Raw genomic sequence first — 8,124 nt, 5'->3', positions numbered from 1 at the left:
GGAAAGAAGGGAAAACAAAAAACAAGCCCAGCTCCTTTTTAGGTTTTGGTTCCTGCCTCTGGTTCTGTCTAGTACAAAGGCCAGCTTGTTATCGGTGTTAAATTGTTAGTGCAGTGCTGCAAAACTAAGATTCTACAATGCAATTAATGTTTTATCCTTTTACTCATACACAGTGGCTTGTTCGGAGGCATAATATTCTACTGTGAAATTAAATCCTTTTGAATTAGTTGCTGCTTGGCCGGAGCGAGTGAAGACTAAGAGGTGAGGCTGTAAATGAGAGGTGTTAGCGAAAGAATTTTCTGTGCTACAATGGGAAACTTTTCTAAGTCTTACCATAAACAGTTAATACATCTGGTTACATCTTCCGAAAGTTAAGGCTGGCATCTTTTTTTAAGCTTTACTAAAAGTAAAATTATTGGTATATTAAATTAGTTGTCAAATAACTTGCTATCTGTGTAATAAGATGTGCTGCTCATTGTGACAGACAAAGGTTTATCTAAGCTGATGGCATGTGTAACGTGTCTTTAGACAGCATGATCCTGTCTCACGACCTGAGAAATTTCCCTGCTCGTCCTGGTTGGTATGCAGGAATTCAGCTTCCTAACTCTTTTCTGATTATTTTAACAGTGGAGGCTATAATTCTGGTAACTTCAGTGAATTAGTTTTACTGAAGTTGAGTGTTCATCACTTGGAAGTTGAGTGGTGTATGAGCTTAATCGATTTAACATCTAACACCAACAAGTAAGAGGGAGGAGGTGATCTGCAGCCTCACTGGCTTCTACTCCTTGTTGGTGCTGACAGTACTCACCTGGTTTCTGGGTGTTTGGGATGCTGCTGTCTGAGAAGATACTCATAACAGTTTCTCAGGGCAGGAGACAACTCTGTCAACAAAACCAGACTGCAAAAATGTTCAGAGTTAACCAGGCATTGTATCTTGGATGGGAGAGTATCACTGCAGGACACTGGGCAGGTTAAATTTCAGAGAAGTACTAAGTAGTTTTAACGATGCAACATCATTTGTTTGCAGCTTGAAAGGTAGTCTAGACTTTAACTACACAAGCAATTACATCAGTGCATTGCGGAGGTGTAACTGTGCTGCTCTTGTCTAAGTAGATGGCAAAAAAGTGCTCTAGATCCTTTCTGTAAAATAAAGTAAATGATTTCTAATATATTTTCTTTACACAGGCTGCTTCTATAGAACGTATGACAAGGCTGTTCATATAGTGTCAGCTGTTCAGTTCTTGTTAAGTTTGGCAATACTGAATGAACCACTAAAAATGCAAACTGCTTCTGTGCTAAATGAAAAACTGCTTTTCAGAACTGATAGAGTATGAGCGTCCTTAACTGGCTACTAGTCACCAGTATTGTAGAAATACAGAATTTTCCAACTTAAACTTTCTCTTGCCCTTGAGAGCAAATTACAAATCATTTATTAAGCTTTTAAGTAATAAAAGAAAAGGCAAGCCCCTTTTCAACTGACGTGTTCAACTCCCAATGGCAGCAATACTGATACAGAAGGAACTGTGGTTGAAGACACAAGATTTAAACATTAAAATAGAGGAAAAATTCTTCCCAGTGCCTTAGCTTGGCAACCCTAGTGTAGGCTCTGTTTTCACCAATGATTTTTGAGCCAGGCTCGTTAAATCAGGCTACAAATTGCTATTTGCAGTGATAAAAATTGGCTCTTCTGTCACACAGTGTTCTCTAGTTGTTTGTTGATGCTGATGCAAATTTCTGTAACACACGTAAGCTTTTCCAGCTGCCTTTCATAGTAACAATTTAATCTTGACACAAGTATTTTTTATTTATTCAGTGAATTAGTGAGTGCCACGTGTGAAAAGGACAAGAAAAATCGTGGAATATTTTAGTAGTTGAATGCAGCTGAGAGTCTATCTGGTATCTGTCTTTGCGTGCTATTAGCTTAACATCCCTCTTCTGCAGTGGAGCATGGAAAGGAATATTGACCACGACTGATACACAACAGTTAACTAGAGAGTCATTAAGCTGCTCTGACTCAGGGTGAAGAAATTTGCAACGACTTTCCCACAATCTTACTGTTTGAAAAAAAAGGAGGGCAGAAGTGCAACCTGTCTGATTCTCAAAGCACTTACAGAATGGCCCTCGAGGGGCAGTTGATAACCATTCAGGAGACCAGCCTATTTCCTAAAGAGCAACTTTAAGCTGGAGATAACCATTTAAATGTTTGTAGTATGTACTATGTGACATTTTGGTTTTACTTTATGAAACCATTGTTGACCACAAAGAGGTGGCCCATTGACTCTGACAGCTGGCAAGCAGTTTGATATGCCATTTCAAGTTCTGACCTTTACAGCAAAGACCTCTTGCTAACCATTTGTTAGATCCCAGAAGATAAAACAGGCTTGTGTTCAATTTTATACACCATGGATATCTGCTTCAAGCCTTATCTCTACTGCCCCAAAACTTTAAATTTTGATTAGAAAACTATATACACTGAGTTAAGGAAAATAAATCCGGGGATTTCCCCATGTTCTGTGTTTGTTGCCTACAGGTAGAGGTATTTTCTTTCTTCTCTTTGCAGCTATAAGAAGCAGCAGCCTTCAATTTCGTGCATCTAAAATACCAAACATGCAAGAAAGCGGAAACCAGAATCAAAGTAATACAACGAATCTTACGTAAGTCAGTCATCTGTTTTTTGCTTGCCTGAGATTATTTCTGGGCCAGTGTCTAAGCAGAATGATTACGGATAACATACACCTACAGGCAAAGGAAGAGGAGGGAGGGCATTTTGATGCTTTGGTTTGGCGGCCTTGATTCTTTAAGGGAGGAATGGGAGTAAATAAATGTACTACATTCAGCTTGTATCTAAACAGCAATTTTCTTAATACACACACCATGTCATTATCTTTGTCTTTCTCATCAGCCTACTTCTTCACTCACATGAGAAAAAGAGAGAAATTTTCTCACTCAAATCTCGCTCACATTGAGTGATGATTTCCTAAAGGAAAGCAAATTACAGAATTGTTCTGCCGGTCCTTTTCAGCAACATTTGAAGCTACTTGCAAGCATTAAGCAATTACATCAGCAATCTCGAAACTACTGCAATTCTGCAAGTAGGTGGCTTGTAGGATCTGTGACCGATCCACAGAGGTACTTCTACAGTAGCACTCAGGTGCTACACTCGGGTAGCTGTGTGAACACCACACGCCTACCTGCTGGTGGGTCTGTTTGCAAGCCCACACGGACGTTTGCTGCACTGTGCACACCTAACCAGTGATGACTGGAGGTAGCAGGAGTGTGCTGGGGCAAAAAGGGTGGCTAAGATTCCTAACTCTAAGCTTAGGAAGGTGTTAGAAGCTGTGGATATTACAAAGGGGATAGAGGGAAGATGTCGTAGGTGGACCTAGGAGAGAATTAAAGATGTTGTAGAGGAGCAGTGCCAGAGACAGAAGAGCACTGACAAGTCTGTTGAGGGATGTAAGTGGGAGGAACCTGGAGGTAAGGTATATACTGGCTGACTGGAGTATGTCCTGTAGCAGTGGAAGAGCTCTGTGGGACAAAGCGGGTGACAGGACTGCAGTGTTATTGGGGATTTGGAGAGGACGTTACAAACTGGACAACGCAAAGGATGCAGAATACAGACATGTAGACCAGCAGCTCCATTCATTAGCTCCATTGCTTATGGAACAGCTCTATACGTCTTGGAAATTTGTTCATTACTTTCAGTTAACAAATGTTTATAATATCACTTTATATGTACAATACCATGAAATGTATATGTAATTGGTGTTTTCAATAAACCAGTGTCCTCTTCCGAAATGATCCTTCACATCATAGCTGAAGCGTGCTGCATTGTCAGGTCAGGAGGTCCGTGCTCGTAGCCTGCCTTGTTTCTTGGACGGCTATAGAGAGGCGCACACAGTTAGTCCAGTTTCCCCAGCAGAGAGAAGGGGAGCACGTGTAGAGCAGCCTGATCCTCACACAGTGTTTCTATTTTTTATTGAATGCACTAATGTTATCTGATTTCTTTCATGGCTGATGATTTGCAGTATTGTAATCAGGACTTTCTTTTTATTATGTAAAGATAAATTTTATCTCTGTGGAGTCCCAAGTTTGTTTTTCCAAGTCTCTGAAATAAGAAGCTATATAACCTAACATGTCTTTCAAGGTACTAAGTGTGTGCGCTGCTAGCTGAGCTGGCCGATGAAATTATGTATTTATACGAATGTTAGTGGCTGCTATTAAGCTAACTGATTGTCTTTGATATACGGTGCTTGTGTCCTGTGATCACAAGGAATTTTGACTAAGGCTATCTGCAGTCTCCAGAGCAAGAGGCACTAAACTGCTTTGGCCAGAAGCGTTATCATCTGGAACAGGTAAGAGAAGTGGAAGGTGAAACTATAAAAAACATAAGATGCACAAAAGGTGTCTTAATCGTAAGAGCTGGGACATATGTTGTCTGTTCAACCTAGCACATACACCAAGTGCCTGTTGCGACCGGAATTTTACAGGGTCTGTCCCGAGTACATTTGTGCAGCACAGCGAATAGCTGCATTGGCAATGAATAAGAAGAATGTAAAAAATGTTAAATAGCTTTTTATTGCAGATTTAGAATGAGAAATGACCTGTAAGCCTGCAGAGTAGCGTTAGTCAAAATATTTTAAATAGCTGTGCCTAGCAAAAGTAGCTAGGCAAGTACAATGTGTTCTGCCTGCCAGAAGATGGTGCCCTAAAACACATTCAATAATTCCAATTTTTAAAAGCTGTGATCAACTGCAAATGAGTACTTTTAAAAACATGTCAGAACAAGGTGATATGACCCATGTGGAAACACAAACTACTATCCAAGCTTCATATTCCAAAAAGCTTGCTTATACTTAAAGTTATCACAACACAAATTAACATACAGGACTGAAACACGCAAAACAAAGCAATATAAAACACAATATAGCTAGCGCTTCAAAGAAAATAAAAACTTCAGTTCACCCCTCCCAAAAAAAAATATTCCTCAGCATAATATTTTTATGAATTTCACAAGGGTTTTGGTGTGTTGCTTTGCTGTGGTTTTGTTTGGTGGTTTGGGTTTTTTTGGTCAGACTCAAAACAGGCCAGAGAAAAAAACCCAATCATTAGATTAGTCACCAAGAAACAAATCAGTTTTAAAACTGGAAATCAGAACAGTAAATCCCAGAGTAATAGTAAGTCTTATTTATCTTGTTTTCTTAATATTGGAGACAAGGAGGGAAATTTCAAAAAATCAGGTAGCATCCAACTCAATAAGCAGATCTGTGGAGCAGCTTCAAATGGTTAAGCTGATGAGGGGCATCGTGTCAGTAACACCACATCCCATACGACCCACACCGCAACACTAGGCGGGGGGATTTTTGCCACTGTCTTCAACAGGGCTAAAGTTTCACCAGTGAATTCTTGCATTTACAGATTCTCTGTTTTGTTGGTAATAAACTGTTTGCAGCTCAGGGGGACAAAATCCCCAGCAGAACCATGAGCTCACCCTGCCTGCCAGCCTGGGCAACGTGTTCTTGAAGGCACTGGCAATTAAAAGAAACAGGAGCACGCTGCCCGTGAGGCCCAGCCAGCTGATATTCACAGATCAATAACTCCACCTGGCTTTTCTGCTCCCTTTAAGTCCTGGACAAAGGAGTTTATTTAACAGAAGCAGGTGGCTTTCCTTAATATCTGATTTACTGATAGAACTTAAAATCAGGTGTAAGGATTACCACACCAGATTAAGAAATGAAGTTCAGCTTTTATAATAGTCTGTGACAGCTCTCGTGCTCTCAGTTGTGTTGAGCCTTTTTGCAATATACACATTTTACTGCTGGTTGTTAAAATGAAGCAAATATATTTGAAAGTGGGGAGAAAACCACATTGGGATTGTCAAACTGTAATTGTCCAGTAGTTTGGGTTTTCTTGTATCTAACAGTAAGGAGAATGATGGGGGTACTTGCAGGAACAGCCGCTTTAACTCCGTCCTTTCTGTTTGCACAGCCCAGCACATCTGGCCTGCCATGAGAAATGCAGCAATGCTTGAGTGTGTGATGTACCGCTGCAAACATATTTATTTCACCCATGTGGGCTACATCTGTGGCTACAGTGTGAATAAATGTTTTGTCCGTTATGTGTATGACAGAAGTACGATTTACTGGTGAAGAGTGGCTCTGTAGCGTTGCCCCTGCAGCAGGGCTGAGATGGGAACTCGGTGCAGGGATACTCTGGTCCAGGCTGCAGCAGGCTCGGCTGGGACCGGCTTTGAGGATTCACTTATTAAGCTTAAGCTTTCAACAGCAAAAAGTAAGTAATTTTTATCATTTGATCCACATTACATACTAAAAAGGGCTGTTTCCTTAGATTCTCTCGTTCCCCAGTATGTTTTTTGCCATGAGTTCACACTCCACAAAGCACGTGGTTTAACGACTTACGTACCAAGAGGCTTACCACAGAAACTTGCTACCTGCTGGCGGCAGAAGCGGCGTAGAACTGTGCTGCCTCAAAAGGTGGAACAAGGGCAGATTTGTGCCTTCGAAGGACAGAGCTCAGAAGGACAAGCTCCTGCTGTAGCTTATGCTTCTGACTTCACACAGAATCAGCTCTGCAGATTGTACTATAAAGAGAGGTGTGCAAATTGCGTGAGCTCACAGGCACAGCCTCCCAATACGTCCTACCCACACTGCTAGATTAATACTAAAGTTATCTAATGTTGTAATGTTTTGAAAAAACCCAATAAAACCCCCCAAACACAAAAACTTAAAACAGAGTAAATTAAATTTCCTTTACATGTGCTTTGATGGACCAATTCCCCAGGTTGTCCATGAGCGTCTTCTAGTTTCTCCAGAAGACAACCTTGTAAGAATTGGCAGTAAGTAGTTCAGTCCGTAACAGGACAGAACATCCCAGTACAGGCCCTGGGAACGACTGAAGAAGGAGCTCTGCACTGCCTCACTTGAAGGCAGCAGCCTGTGAGATGCCCACTGCCCCAAACGCACTTTGTGCAGGAGTCCAGGTAGAGGAGACGAGGGCTCGAGTTAATGGCGATTTCCACGTGTCCTGTGGAAGGAACCTGTCTTTGTTCTGGGTGGGTACGTGTCCACGCTATGCGGCTAAGAGCACAGTTTGTGCTGACAGCTTTTCCAGAAAGACCAAGGCTTGAGCGGGACAGGGACTGGAGCTGCTGCTTTGGCTGCGCTCAGGGCCGTGGCACGCTTGCTGGGAAGCTTTCGCTGCTGATGCTGGGGGCCTGTGCTGTGGTGGCAGCGGTGCGCACCAGGATGCACAGCTGCAAGAGGCACTTTCGACCAGCACACGCCCGCAGACCAGAGGTGAACTGGAACTTGTTCCACTAGTAGTAGTAAGCCACAGAAGCACGTGGTAACAGCTTGCTTAGGAGACTGGCAGAAAGTGTACTGAAAGATGTGAACACGTATTAGAAAACAGCACTTTGCGCCCGAGATTGGTTGTATTTGCACACACGCGTTCACGTTGACAGGGACTACCTCTCCCGTCTGAAAGATTTGCTTTTTGGGTTTTTCTCTATAGCTTTACATAGTTTGTTGGTTTTGCTGGTTTTTTTTTTTTGCTTGCCACCCTGCACACACAAACAAGCAGGTTGCCAATCAGTTGCCCTCCACAGCTGGGGACGTTTTTAAGTACACAGTTGCTTTTAATGTTTAATTAGGTATGATAACAGGATAAATTGTTCTTGGCGTGGCAAAGCGCCTACAGCTCAAACCTGCAACATATTTCTCTCCTCACAAGGTGCTTGGTAAGGGCACTGCTCATCCCTCTGCGATCTGGGTTCAGTAGCCGTTTCAGGGTGCTGTTTCTGACACCTTCTTCGTGCGTACACAGATGTAACTGCCCAGCGGTGCTCAGTTCAGCAGCTGAAGCTCCTTCACAGTTACGCAGACAGCAGCATGCTTATTCAACTCGTGTCAGTTCATATACTGCTTTAGGCCACAATATGTTTATCATACGTCTTGGTACTGCCTTTTTTTTTTTTTAAGGCTAAATAAGTAACTACAAACGCTCGTCAGCTGCCGCGCTAAAGCCCGGGCCCTTCCAGCGGAGTCGCCGGGCCGGTTCTAGGGCTTTTGCACAGGCGTGAGTCACTGGCAGCAGCGGGGCTGA

Source organism: Buceros rhinoceros, unplaced genomic scaffold (assembly GCF_000710305.1).
Source record: "Buceros rhinoceros silvestris isolate BGI_N320 unplaced genomic scaffold, ASM71030v1 scaffold26089, whole genome shotgun sequence".
Classification (NCBI taxonomy): domain Eukaryota; kingdom Metazoa; phylum Chordata; class Aves; order Bucerotiformes; family Bucerotidae; genus Buceros; species Buceros rhinoceros.
Note: the sequence above shows the minus strand (reverse complement) of the source record.